Genomic DNA, 13,499 nt, shown 5'->3' with positions numbered 1-13,499 from the left:
GCACCTCACGTGTAAGGTGTCATCTTCCTTCCTGCAAAGAAATGCACTGGGAAAGCAGCCCATCTGCTGTGGTCTGTTCTGCTGGCAGACCTGACCCTTTTCCTACCCAGGGGAGAAAATACAGAAAACCAAAAGATCTGTCCCTTGTTTTGGGTTTTAGGACTACTTTTGGTGCAGTGAATGAGTGTGGAGCTCTATGGAAGCAAGACAGGTCAGTGCAGCAGGCTGGCAGCGGGCACACCTGTGTGTGTCAGGGTTGGACCTCCTGGACTGCCTCTGTCTAATGATGCTGTGCTGTGGGTTTGTTTTAGAGCAGTCAGGTTGAGTGCAGGGCAGTGCTTGTATGCCTGCCTTCTTGTACTTACACACAGATCAAGCACACAGGTGCACCCAGCACCACAACAACCCATCTGCAGTGAGCATTCACTGGAATGGCTGCCCAGGGAGGTGGTGGAGTCGCCATCCCTGGCAGTGTTCAAGAGATACCTGGAGGAGGAGCTACGAGATGTGGTTTAGTAGCTTGTGGTACAAATAGGAATGGGAGGGTGGTTGGACTGGATGATCTTGCAGGTCGTTTCCAACCTTGTGATTCTGTGAGCATGCAGGCACCGCCAGGGCTGTACACAGGGGACCCTGGGCTTGGGTTAATTGCTGCGGTAACTGCCAAACCAGAGCCTCCCACCTCTTCCTATGGCAGCACTCTGCAGCACCTCCTCATCTGTACACTCACCCATCCGTGCCCCATCTCACCTTGTGGCAATGAAGTTTAACAAGGATGAAGCCAAACCTCGCCGTTTGAGGAGAAAAAACCCCTCAAACCCAGGCTTGGCTCCCGCTCCCACCTCATCCAACACAGCAGATCCCCATCCCAAACCCCTCTGCAGGACGGAGCCTTCGGTCACAGAGCTGCAGCTTACTGCCTGCCATGGCTCATACAGAAACAGCGCGGTGCGAGGGCCGACCTGGCGCTCACCCCCAGCAGCCTGGGAAACTCCGACCACAAATGCGCTCTGAATGCATCCAAAGCCACAAGCTGATGCTTTTTTTTTTTTTCTTCTTTTTTAGCTCATGAGCTGCCACACTTTTTTCTAAAGGCCCTCATAATGTTACAAAGAAGAACTGAAAATTCCCGAGGTGCGTTTTATGCAGTGTGAAGTACGATCGCCTCCAGGTTTATCTCTCGAAAGCCAGCCTTTGCTGCACCCTGGTTTGATGTTCAGAAGGACAGTGACAAACGAACATGGACAAATCTGCTGTGTGCACGGGGAGAAAAGGATCCTGCCAAGGAGACCTCTCCAAAGGCCTTTTATTTTTACCCAAACCTCTTATTTTTGTTAAGTTTTTAACACTTTGAATTTTCAGTACAGCAGCAGATGTTACTCACCAAATCCCTTCTAAATATTCTCTGTTCTACAGCAAACTGTATTTTGAGATGACAAATCTGACCTTATAAGGAGCTGGGCAGCTAACTGAGGACCTTGCTGGGGTTGAGCCTGGCCTTTAAAGCCCCAGGGTAAGCGAGGCAACGCCTGCTCCTGTTCCTAGCTGTGTCCTGTTCCTGATGCCCCCATCCCCCAGCTGGCAGCAGGGAAAATCAGCCGGGTCCCAAGGCCACGGTTTGGGCTCCATCCCCATTGCAGACCCCCCCCTGCTCAGCAGGACGGTCACTGTGGCTGTTGGCACTGTGAGCGCATTCCAAAACCAACTTCTAATGCACCGGCTGCTTCCATGAAGGCAAAACTCCTGCAGAGAGGGGTTGGGATGAATTAGTCCAGCATGTGTTGGGTGGATGAAGCTCCTGCTGAAGGCTCACGCTTGGCACATTTTGGGAGCTGAAATCCAGAGGCTGAAATCCAGCTTAGGTTGCCCAAGGTCCCGTCCAACCTGGCCTGCCTTGGCTGCGATGATCCGGGCTCAGTAGGAAACCCACAGCCACCAGCATCCCCAGCACCCCCACACGTCTCATCCAGGCATGGAGCATTCCAGCAGTCTGCAGTCACCAGCCACCTCCAGGACCACCATCCCCGTGGGTCCTTGGTCACTGTGGATGTGGAGCTGTCACGGGACCCCGTAATCAACCGCTGCACCCCCGGGATGAGGGGTGTCCTGGTGGGACCTCTCCCTGTGCATCTCCTGGGGATGATCACATGCTGTAAGGGAAGGGACAGTGTTGACACATTGAGTGTTTTTGTTTTTCTAGTTCAACTTTAAAAAGGAAAAAGGGAGAGGAAGGTAAAAATCATACAAGGATAAAAGGTGACAGCAGTGGGGCTGCAGGCAGAGCCCCTGCAAGGCAAAGCACAGCCCTAGAGTGATGCAAAACACCCCAAAGCACATCAGCAAGCAGAAACCACGAGACAGAACCATAGTGGCAAAATGAAGGCATAACTTATCATAGAATCATTAAGGTTGGAAAAGAGCACTGTTATCATAGAATCATAGAATGGCTTGGGTTGGAAGGGACTTCAAGGATCATCCAGATTCAACTCCCTGCCTGCAATCATTGAGTCTGACCATCAGCTTCTCATGGAGTGTCTGGATGGTGATGCTGATAAAGTGCTTTTGGGGAGTGGCACAGAAAGCCTCAAGTGGCTGAAATGGGTGTTGGAATTGGACTTAGTTGGAGATTTCTCCCCACCCATGTGCTTTGATTCATGTACTCCAAAAGAAGACGAAAGTGGAATTTCCCACAGGAAATGCAGGTTTTGCTCAAAATACCCCACATAAATAGAAAACCAAACCAAAAACACTTGTTGAGACCACTGAAAAAATAAAATCCAAGAGGCTGCTGCTGGATTGAGGTGAAAAGCCAAACCTCTGTGGCTGTGTGTGCCCCTGAGCTGCGTGGAGCTGGCATGGAGCTGGGGCAGCTCCCGACCCACCTCCTGCCCTCGGCACCCGCCTGGCCTGCCCTGCCCAGAGGGCAATCTGTTGGACCTCCACTTATGTAACACGGCTAATATGAACCAGCTGAGTCACGGAAATCATGTCAAAATTTCCTGTGGATGTTTCGTTAGCCATCTTTTTTTGTTTTTTTCTCTCCTAGTTCATGCAGGTATCCCCGAGCCTCTCTGAGAGCAGTTGGTAAGCATGGGCTGCCCACCAGCCCCGCACTCCGCTGTGCTTTGGGAAGAGCCCAGCACAGCTCCAGCTCTCAGCCACGCTGCTGTGCTCTGCTGTTTTCATCTTGGGGCCGTTCCCCATCGCTTCCTCCAAACCGATTCTTCTCAGTGCTAAGCTCAACATTTTTGCTCTTCTTGGGTCAGCCAAAGGCACTGCTGCTCCTGGCCCAGCTCAGCTAAGCTGTGGGGCACGGAGGGGTGTGGGAAGGGCTGCATCGTTCCCCGCTGCCATCCCAAACCCAGAACAGCCCCACTCCCCTCGCAGCTAAAGGAGAGAAGGTCTGCATCCCCACCAACCCAAGCAAAATGATCCTTCCTGATGCTGGAGCACGTTGCCCCTTTTCATAGAATCAGAGAATCACAGAACGGCCTGAGTTGAAAAGGACCATAATGATCACCTGGCTTTCACCCCTCTGCTATGTTCAGGGTTGCCAACCATGAGATTTTCCTCCAATTTCAAACCAGAATTCAATCAGTGCTGCTGAGGCTGCGCTCACCCTATGGGCTCTGAGCTGCTTCCCTGCTTGGCAGAGAGGAGTGTGGCACCGGGGGTGACAGGAGCACCCAGCATCACCCTGCAGAGCACAGGTGGTGTAAATTTAGGCCCCACACCTTCAGCACACGAGGTCTGTTGGTAGAGGGCAGCCAAGCACGGGTATTGCAGTTTGCAAACACGGACAAACAACGGGCGATTTACCTCTTTCGTTCTTCCTCCTGTGTGAATGAAGCTTTAAGAGCATGTGGCCCCACCTTGCAAAGCTCAGGATAAAGGGCTGTTATGGGTTTTTCTTCCCTTTTACAGTTACAGCTTTGATTCTTTGACATTTGCCTTGTTTTTTGTTTTTTTTTTTTTGCCATGCAAATGTGGCTGCAAAGCGCTTCCTGTTGCTGTGTCAGGTGTGTGCAATGAGCTCGCATTGCAACACGGCCCTCGAGCCCTGAAATGTCCTTAGAACCCTGACAGCAGTATGGGGCAGCATCACTGACACTGCAGGCAGTGAGCGAAGAATGCAGCCTGCACAGCCCCACTCAGCAGAGCTGTTATGGGTAATACTTTGCCAGAGGGGCTGACCCACATCTGGGCCTCCTGCACCTCCAGCTGAGCAGCTCCTCCTGCCTTCGTTGTGGATCAGCAGTGGGACAGTGGTTGGTGGGCACAGAGATCCCTGCCACGGTGCTGGGTGTGGGGAGCTGAGAGTGGTTCTGTGACAGACACAGCCAGCAGCACAGCCCCAGAGCCAACAGGCTTACAAGATTCACTGTGATAATTAAAGCAAGCACCCCCCCACCAACGCGTTGTGATGCTGCAGAGCAGCATGAACTCAGCCAGGCAGCCCGGGTTACCTATGGATCTGCATAATGCAGAGGTGCTGCAGCAGCTCTCTGTACAAGAACAGTGTTATTGCTTTGCCAGGTTGCTCAAGACAAAGCAGATGGGCACAAGCTTGCACCTTGGGCTTCAATCATTCACCTTTACCCAGGCCAGCCCCAGGCAGCCCCTCAGCCTGGCTCCTCCCAGCACTGCATGCCCTGGTTTACGGGAAGCAATCAGCCCTCCATTGCATCAGTGCAAGGTCCGTGCAGGGCTGGCACCTTGCTGCAGGAGCTGTGAGCATGGCTGCTGCAGCACAGCCTGCTCTGTGGAACAGCCGTGCCAAGAGGGAAGCAGACACACTCCCAAATACCTCTCCAGAGCAAAGCTGCCAGCACTACAAGCCCTGGCAAACAGAAAGAACTACTGAGAGCTGCAGCCCCTCCTGCCCAGGGCAGCATTGTGTTGGGCTGAGTCCTGCAGCACTGAGCAGTCATGGCCCCTGCAGCCCAGTGCACACAGCAGGAATAGGGCTCTAAAGCCAAAAGAGTTCCCCTACTCCAGCTGTCTGCAGCTTAGTGCTCTCTGCAGCTCCCCAAAAGGCAGCTGTGGCAGTGGGGGTTGGACTCTTCTCTCAGCAAACAGAGATGGGAGGTGAGGGGACGGTCTCACATCATGCCAAGGGGGGGTCAAGGGGGAGTGAAGAACAAATTGTTCCATCAGCATGGGCACAGGCTGTCCAGGGAGCGGGGGAATCACCATCTCTGGGGGTGTTCAGGGCTGTGGGGATGTGGCACTGGGCATGGTGAGGTGGGGTGGGCCTGGAGGTCTGAGAGGTCATTTCCAACTTTCTTTGAAACGAAACAACAGGTATCCATCCACGGTATCTTTTTTTTCCCCATGTTTCCATGCAAAAAAAAAGAGGAGGTTTGCTGAATGCAGCACAGCAAACCACCCCCTCCTCCCCTTCCCCCCAGGCTGCTTTGTGTGCCTAGAGATGTGTGTACATTTGATTCCAAACAGAGTGCAGGCAAGATAAATTACTGGGGAAGGACGTACTTCAACAAATGGATACTGTATATTTTTTTTTAAACTGTCTGGGTCAGATTTATGCCTGTCAGCCAGAGGACAGTGCTCTCTGAAGCCAAACAAAAGCAGAGCCAGTGGTGTGCTCCTGGCAGCCAAGGTCACAGTGCTGGGACAGTGAGCTGGCGGGGCGCATTGCAGCAGGGAGATGTGCTGCAGGACATGGGCAGTTCCCCTCCGTGCAAGGAAATCACCTCCAAGAGGCACCCATAGAGTTGCTGGTGGCAGAACAACCTGCTACAGCTCCTACATGTGCACTGCCTCCTGCGCACCGGTCACGCACACACAGCACTTGGTAGCCAGCAGCTTTCCTCCTGCACTCCCACCACTGGCACAGCATGGGGACAGCAGGGTTTTGGGACGTCCCCTCTGATCCTCTGCTCCAGCTGCACTTCACTGCACAGAGGAGAAGCAGGAAAAAAGCTGCAGGGCATCCCACACTGCTCTTCTTCCCACACAGCTGGGGGGTATCACACAGTTTCGAAGCAACACTGCAAGGAAATGTCCCATCAGCTCTCTGGGAACGGGCTGAGTTCAGTTTTCAGACCCACCTGCAGCCCTTGCAGGGCAGGTGGCCTTGCAGGTCTGGTGCTGTGAGAGGAAGGTGTCACACTCATGTGCTGCACATCAGCACCGCACAGGACGGGCTGCTTCTATCTGCACTGTGTACGTGATGCAAATCAAAGCCCTTCAAGAGACTGGCAAGGCTCTAGGTGCACAGGGACCTCCCACAGCCACTCGTTACCACGGCCTCATCACACATTGTGCATCATTAACCGCAATGCTCCTACAGAGGAAGACGCCGCGACTGCAGCACGTGAAGCATCAGCTACTTTGTACAGCGTTGTTTATTTCAGAAGAGAAGCCATGCAGACTGGGACAGCCACTGCCATGTTTACCGACCTCCTCAAGAGGCCTGTGACTCACGCCTCCCTTTCTTGTTTCTCATGGGTCTGAACTCCAAGGGTTGGATGGATAAGGCAATCCTTCTCCCTATCTAATCTCTTCCCTACTGCATTATCTCAACACAATGGTTTGCTTCTTTCCCCACAGCTCAGGCACATCGGTGGGGAGAAGCAGTGGGCCAGCTGCACAGCACCAACAGGGCTGCACGGCACCAATAGGGTTAAAACCAAGGCTGTCTGCACCAGGGAAGGATCACACAGGAGAACTTTGATTCATGGAAATAATGTACATGAAACCAAAGCGTCCACCTGCGTTTCTATACATAGTTTGCAGTTATGGAATTACAGAACTGTGGACTTGTCCCTATGGAAGGGATATACAGAGATCCCCCAGTCCATCCCTCTTCAGCAGGTCCCCTACAGCAGCTGCACCGCCTCTGGGCTCTGCTCCAGGCCTCTGCCACCTCACAGCACGGAATTCCTCCTTTGTGTTCAGATGGAGCTCTCTGGGCTCCATTTTGTTCCCACTGCCCCTTATCCTGTCACTGGTTACCACCAAACACAGCCCTGCCCTCCTAATGCCCTTCAGATACTGATCAGTACTGAGCAGATCCCCTCTTGGTTCTCCCTCCCCAGGGCTCTCAGTCTGTCCCCATCAGGAGGTGCTCCAGGCCCCCATCTCTGCACCCTCCTCTGGGCTCTTTCCAGCAGCTCCCCATCTGCCTGCAGCTGAGAACCTCACACTGTGTGCAGTGCTCCAGATGTGCCCTCCCCAGGGCAGAGCAGAGGAGAGGAGACCCTCCATTGCCTGCTGGCCACACTCTGTGCCATGCACCCCAGGGCACCATCAACAATGGCCACCAGGGCACGCTGCTGGCTCATGGTCAACTGTTGGTGCACCAGGACCCCCAGGTCCTTCTCCACAGAGCTCTCTTCCACCAGCTCAGCCCACAACCTGCACTGATGCAGTCACTTCTCCTTGTGCATAGGACTCTACAGCTGCCTTTGCTGAACCTCACCAGGTTCCTCTCCACCCAACTCTCCAGTTACCCCTATTTCTCAAGTGGTATAAGATCAACTCAGCTCCATCAGTCCCAGCCACCTCCAGCATCACCAGCCTGTTGCATCACACACCACCAACAAAAGGAATTAAACCAAAACATAACATGCTGATAGAAACACTCATGTGACAAACGAAAGCTCTTGCACGCGCACTAAGAGCAGGCAGCTAAGATAATTGCAAAGCACGAGGAGCACAGCTCTTACTGTGCTGCACGCCTGGCAGGGCACTGAACCTGCAGCAGGGCTGCTCCAAAGGCCGTGTCCCCATCACACAGACACTGCACAGTGCAGCAGTCCTCGTGCAACCTCTCACTGCTGGCAGCATCAATGGGCACAGCACCAAGTCCCCCAGCACGGCTGTCTGGGAGCCGTTGGCTTTATTACCCTCTGGAGATCATTAACTCCGTACCCAGAATTTCCAGGCATGCAGACAGGAGCTGAGTGAGGATGATAAATGTCAGCTTTCTCCAAATGAGAACTGAATTCACTTTTCAGACTTCTCACGTGTGTGCTCACAAGTGGGACCGCGCGGCCGTCCTGCGCACAGCTGCTGCATGCAAACTCCAGGCAAACCCAGCTACCATTGTGCTGCGTGTCAGGAGAAGAAATATATATATATATCCCTAAGCAGGGACTTCCCAGAGTCAGCAGACCCTGAAGGGATCATTGATCAGGATACTCTAGGGATGCTGCCAACTTGGCAAGAAACCCAAGGTTGGGCAGAAGCGAGACCCACGCATCCCACGTCTGTACTGAAAACTCATGGCCCGCTTCCTCCAGGAAGGAACAATGCATTTGTTTGTGGGATGTGAAGGTTTCTGTATTTCACTGATCCTGGGAGCCAGGTGATTTAGGTGGCCAGGATACAACTCCCCTTTCTAACAGATATATGGGTAACAGTAGGGAAAGCACAGACTCTGAGTTGCTGCCATCCAGGACCTCCCCATCTGCACATACTAACAGAGAGCGTTGGGCAGAGGCTGAAGCTGGCAGCCCAACGCTGTTGGCATCCAGATGGGGTGGGACATTCAGACAGCAGTGATTTATGAGAATTGCACAGAAGAACCTTTTCCTGTAAAGAGGTGGCAGAACTGGTTCTGCAGACACTCCTCACGCTCACTTGCTGATGGAAAGCAAAGTATTTATAGCGAGCGGGAGAGTTCAGGTGAAGTCACCGGCCAATTACTTGCATGCCAGCTGAACACCATTATTGTTGTGTAAGCAGCACACAGCCTCGTTAAGTTGGGTTCCCGTTAATTGTCTCACCTGCAGAACCACCCCCTGCTCCTGCAGTGCCAACACAGCAGCTGAGGGGTGGCGATGTGCCCCACTTGGAGGGATCCTCGTCTGGCTCTCAAGGAGCAATTGTGGATGTAATTTGCTGAAACAATCACAAAGGCTGAAGAGAAGGACCTGAACACCTCGTTGGTGCTTTAATGGCACATTGATGGCCTCAGGTGGGGAGGAGCCCAGCTCTCCCTGCAGGCTTCCATGGCAGAGCCAGCACTGAGGGCATTAAGAACAGATGTACATCTTCCCCATGCGGGGCAAGTGAAGCATGATCCATGTCAGAGTGTAACTCACACTGTGCACAACTACATCCTAAAGCACTTTGGCATTGCTCTGGCCTTTGGCACACAGTAATTTCTCCATCCTGCCTCATAGCAGCTATATTGATAAGATTGGTCATCTTAAAAAAAATAATAATATACATACAGTAGATTGTTCTCAGCTCTTGCAGCCGAGTTTGGCAGGATGGAGCTGTGCTTGGCAGGCATCCCCAGCTGCTGGGGAGTGATAAGCACGGCTGCCATGGCAGCTCCTTCCCCACAGCAGCTCCAGATGAGACAGGAAGGGTGGGACGCTGTGAGCCCCGGGTGTGTGACAAACAGGAGGCTGAGGCTGTGGTGATGCTGAAGAGGCACTGAAGGAAATGAAGCCCCATAGAGCTCACGGGCACAGCGATGAGTGGAACAGCTGTGGTTCTCACGTTTTTGTGTCTCTCTCCAGCTGTGCTGCAGCCCATGCAGAAGCTCTGTGCATTTCACCACAGCCTGAAGCTGCTGTTGGGGCTGAGTTTGGCTTTGAGAGCAAGGAACGGGTAGGAACAGAGCAGAACTGTGCCAGGCTTCCTGCACAGGGCTGGCAGGGGGAGGTTTGGGTCCCAGGGAAGGCAGGCACCGTAAGCTGGCAGCAACTCAGTGCCGCATGTCTGCCAAACAGCACAGGCACTGTGTGCAGCAGCTGCTGGGATTGACTGGGAGCAGAGGAATGCTCTTGAGAAGCACCGACAGCCACAAACTGCACTTCCAGTGTGTGAGAGAAAAGGAGGTGAGAAGGGAAAGGAGCCCAGCAGAGAAACAAAGCAAAGTGAAAGCAAAGCTCTGCCCTGGCTGTGCTCTGAGGATGCCTTCAACTGTCAGAGCATCCTCCAGCCTGCCGCTGCGAGTCTCAGCCATCAGCCTCTACACCACAGAGAACACACACTGCCCGAGAACAACGCAGCTGCAGCTCTCCTGCCCCCTACACGGGCAGTTTCTACCTGCAGAGAGCTCGGAATAGGGCGAGACGAGCTCTGTGCGTGCCCTGACACTGCTTCGCTTGCGGGTAGGCCCCTTTCCACCTGGGGAACGAAGGAGAGCAGCAGCAGCAGCACGCAGCTCCCGAGCATCGCAGTGCTGGCGCACCCGGCCCACAGCGGCACCGCTCCGTTCCTGGGGCCGCCGCCGCCGCTGGGTACCACCGCCCTCTGCAGTCCCCGGGGAAAGGCGCAGCTCCGCCGCTCTCGTCAGCCCCCGCCTCCATCCCAGCGGGCTGCTTCGAGCTCCCTTTGATGTCAGTGAAGGCTGAGCCGATTTTGCAAGCCGTCCTTCCGGCCCCGTGCGCAGGGCGGGGGAGCGAGGTGATGCTCCGGGCACCGGGAGCTGATGCCCGTTGTGCTGCTGGACAAATGAACGTCGCTGCTTTGAAAGCTTTTCTTAGTAAAGGAAGCCGAACATATAAAATTACATAATTTCCCGTTTGATGCTATAAGCGGAAACGGGGAGTTTTGTTTCAGGTTTGTGTTATCACCAATGCTGGAGCAGTTGCTGTGCAGCAGCACATTAATCACAAGAGCAGAGAGCTCTGTGGCTTTGCAAAGCACAAAGCAGGAGATGAGCCAAAGGGCTCTGGCAGCTGGAGCTGCTTCTGACTCAGCTCAGAGAGCGAGGGAGCCCCAGCCTGCATCCTCAGCCCCGCCAGGCTCTCTGCAAGCTCTGACACAGAAAATCACAGTTAGGAGAGCCTTGAAGGCTCGATCCAAGAGGAGGGCAGGCTTTGGGGAGAGCTGGAGCTCAGAGCTCACATATCTGCGTTTGGCTGCCACCTGCTCCTGGCACCACGTGATTTCCAGAACCCGACAAGCTGAGCCCAATTCATCCAGCTTTCAGTTTTGAGAAAGCTGGTGCAGTTTTCCCAGCTGATGAATTTGCAGCCTTATCTCCAGAGCTTCAATGGGGCCAAGGAGCAGTGCTTTGGTGCAGGGCCATGAGAGCTCAGCTGCAAACCCTCACACCAAGGCCACCAGCTCAGCTCTGGGCACCAAAATCCCCAACGTCATGCAACTGCAAGGCACCATAAACATGTCTCTATTGCACCTTATTGTCTTTCCTGCATGAGGTGAGCAGCACACACTGCTGTTTTGCCTCTCAGCCCCACAGCCAGCATTCCCCAGGTGCTCTGAGGACAGAATGGATCATTCTATCAGCTCCTCTAAGGCATTCGTCACCAGAAAACACTCAGTGAGACTCCAGAGCTTGCTTCACAGCCCTGTTTCTTGAGCTGAGGGCAAAGAGTTGAGAAAATCCCACTGCCTTATTTGCCCAACCTCATTTTCACCTCATTTTCATATGGCGTCCACAAGCTCTTTGTCCAAACCTCAGCTCTCTGCAAGCTCTACTCAGATGCATTCTGTGCATCTGAAGAGCATCTCTGGTAGCCCTGATGGCATTGAGCTCCCTGTCCCATTGCCTGGGTCCTGTGCGATGGCTGTTTGCTGAATGGGGCTTTCATTCCCCAGAAGGAGAGCTGGCAGAGGCACAGCTGGATTTCAGCTGCCCAGGGTAAAGGTGCAGTGTGGGGCTTTCAGCTCTGGCACCTCTGCCTCTGGTAAACCTGATGCCTTGGGTTCCTCTCAGTCCCCCCATTGGCAGCTTTGTCTCCTCGACACCCAGGGATGCATTGGGCCCCGAGATTGCAGCCCATCTCTGGTTTTAAGGAGAGGACCACAGAAAAAGAGAAGGAACTCATGGCCACCTCAACCTTAAAGCTTTTGTGCTGAGCTCCTGATCCGGCCTCAGCCTGCCTCATGTCCTTAGCACAGCCCTCCCTGCTCACACAGCTTCATTGCTCTCTTCTAACCAAATCTCTTTCTCCTCTTTCTCAGGCTCCTGGCCGTCTCCTATTCCTCCTGCTCTGCCACCACCACCAGCGTTTACCAGAGCTGCAATTCACACTCGATGCGATGCAGAACAAAGGAAAAATAAAGTTTTGGTTAATTACAATCTGCATAAATCAGTTTATATTCAGGGACTTCGCAGGACCAGTTCTGCCTTCCCAAATGCTGATCCCACCAGCACAGCGTCTGTCTGTGATGCAGTGGTGCCTCCCTGCCTCTCTTGACTGCATCAGAAAGTAGCCATAAGAGCAATCCGAGGCAAAGGCAAGCAGCCGGGATGCAAAACAAAAGCAAAAACAAAAACAAAACCACAACAGCTCAGATAACTGAATTGGAAGGGCAGAAAGGAAAAAAAAGGGGGAAAGGAGTCCTTCGGTGCAGTTATGCGGGCTACCCGATGCGGGTGGGTTAGACCCGATCCCAAAGAAGCCGTTATTTCCCCTTCAACCCGCACCTGCCCACGGCGGACGGCGCAGCAGCAGCGCCTGGTCGGACCGCAAACCGCACCGGCTGCGGGAGCGGCTGCTCGGGGCGCCCCGTCCCGGTACCGGGGCTCCGTCCGATCCCCCCTCCACGCACCCCCGGTCGGGGCAGCCCCCGCCCCGCTCTCCCATCCCCGTTCCCCGCTTACCTGTCCCCCGCTGCGGGCTGCGTGTGCCGCCTGCCCCGGTCCCGCTGCGGGGACATCGCCCGCTCTTTCCCTTTCGCTTTCCCTTTCCCTCTCCGCTGCGGAGGAGGAGCGCCCCGGCCCCACCCGCACGGAGCTGCGGGGAGAGTTCGGCCCCCGACCCACGGAGGAGCCCGAAGGCGCTGCTCACGGCGAATGGAAGCGATGGAGGGAAGAGGCGGCGGCGCTGGAGGTTAAAGAGGTCGCGTTAGAGGTGCGAGCGGGGCAGAGAAACTCCCCGCACAGCTGTAGCCGCTCATCTCCACAACCCCCAGTGGCTCTGAAGAAAGCTGTTTGCTTTTGGCCCCCTCGGAAACATTTCTTTCTACAGACAGAAGTGAAGAAATGAGGCAGCAGCCCAGAGCAGAGGCTGGCAGAGGCAGCAGGGATTTCACCTCCTTCAATAATTGGCTTTTTCCTCGTTTGCTTTTATAGTTTTTGTTTGAGATGGAGCAAAAGGCACGGGGCAGGGCTCAGTGCTGCAGCAGCTGAGGATGAACAGTGACTGCACGGCTGCTACAAGCAGGCACAGCCCAGGGCTGTGCACACAGGGGCGGGCAGAACCGCTGCTGTTGGGATGCACAAAACAACCCCTAACTGAAAACGATCTGATACACAAACAGCACCGGGCTGTTAAACGATGAAACTCCATCAACGTCCAACAGAAAGGTGCCCCTTTGAGCAAGGATTGAACCAGCTGCAAGCTATTCAATTAAAGGAAGAGGGCTGGCACTCGGTCAAGATACAACCTAGTTCTCCTCCAATGTTTCACAGGGCTCCAGAATCAAGATCCACATTCTACAGGGACCACATGAAATAAGTTGTTAATAGCAGTTCTACACCCTGCTTTGTCTCCGGCCCTCATTGAGGATTACAAGCAGCCCAGCAGCCCCAGGTGCCCCGTTAT

The 13,499-nt window shown here is 54.1% G+C and overlaps 1 long non-coding RNA gene across 1 annotated transcript; it reads right to left on the bottom strand.

The window, feature by feature from the left end:
- Positions 1-1,253: 1,253 nt before the first annotated feature.
- Positions 1,254-13,385, bottom strand: LOC125700481 (uncharacterized). Its single transcript, XR_007379943.1, has 2 exons — positions 12,557-13,385; positions 1,254-2,150 (listed from the first exon to the last, which is right to left on the bottom strand). It is a non-coding gene; the product is annotated as an uncharacterized LOC125700481 (long non-coding RNA).
- Between the last annotated feature and the right edge of the window lie 114 nt (positions 13,386-13,499).

Source organism: Lagopus muta, chromosome 14 (assembly GCF_023343835.1).
Source record: "Lagopus muta isolate bLagMut1 chromosome 14, bLagMut1 primary, whole genome shotgun sequence".
Taxonomy (NCBI): domain Eukaryota; kingdom Metazoa; phylum Chordata; class Aves; order Galliformes; family Phasianidae; genus Lagopus; species Lagopus muta.
This window is presented reverse-complemented; position numbering and strand designations above follow the sequence as displayed.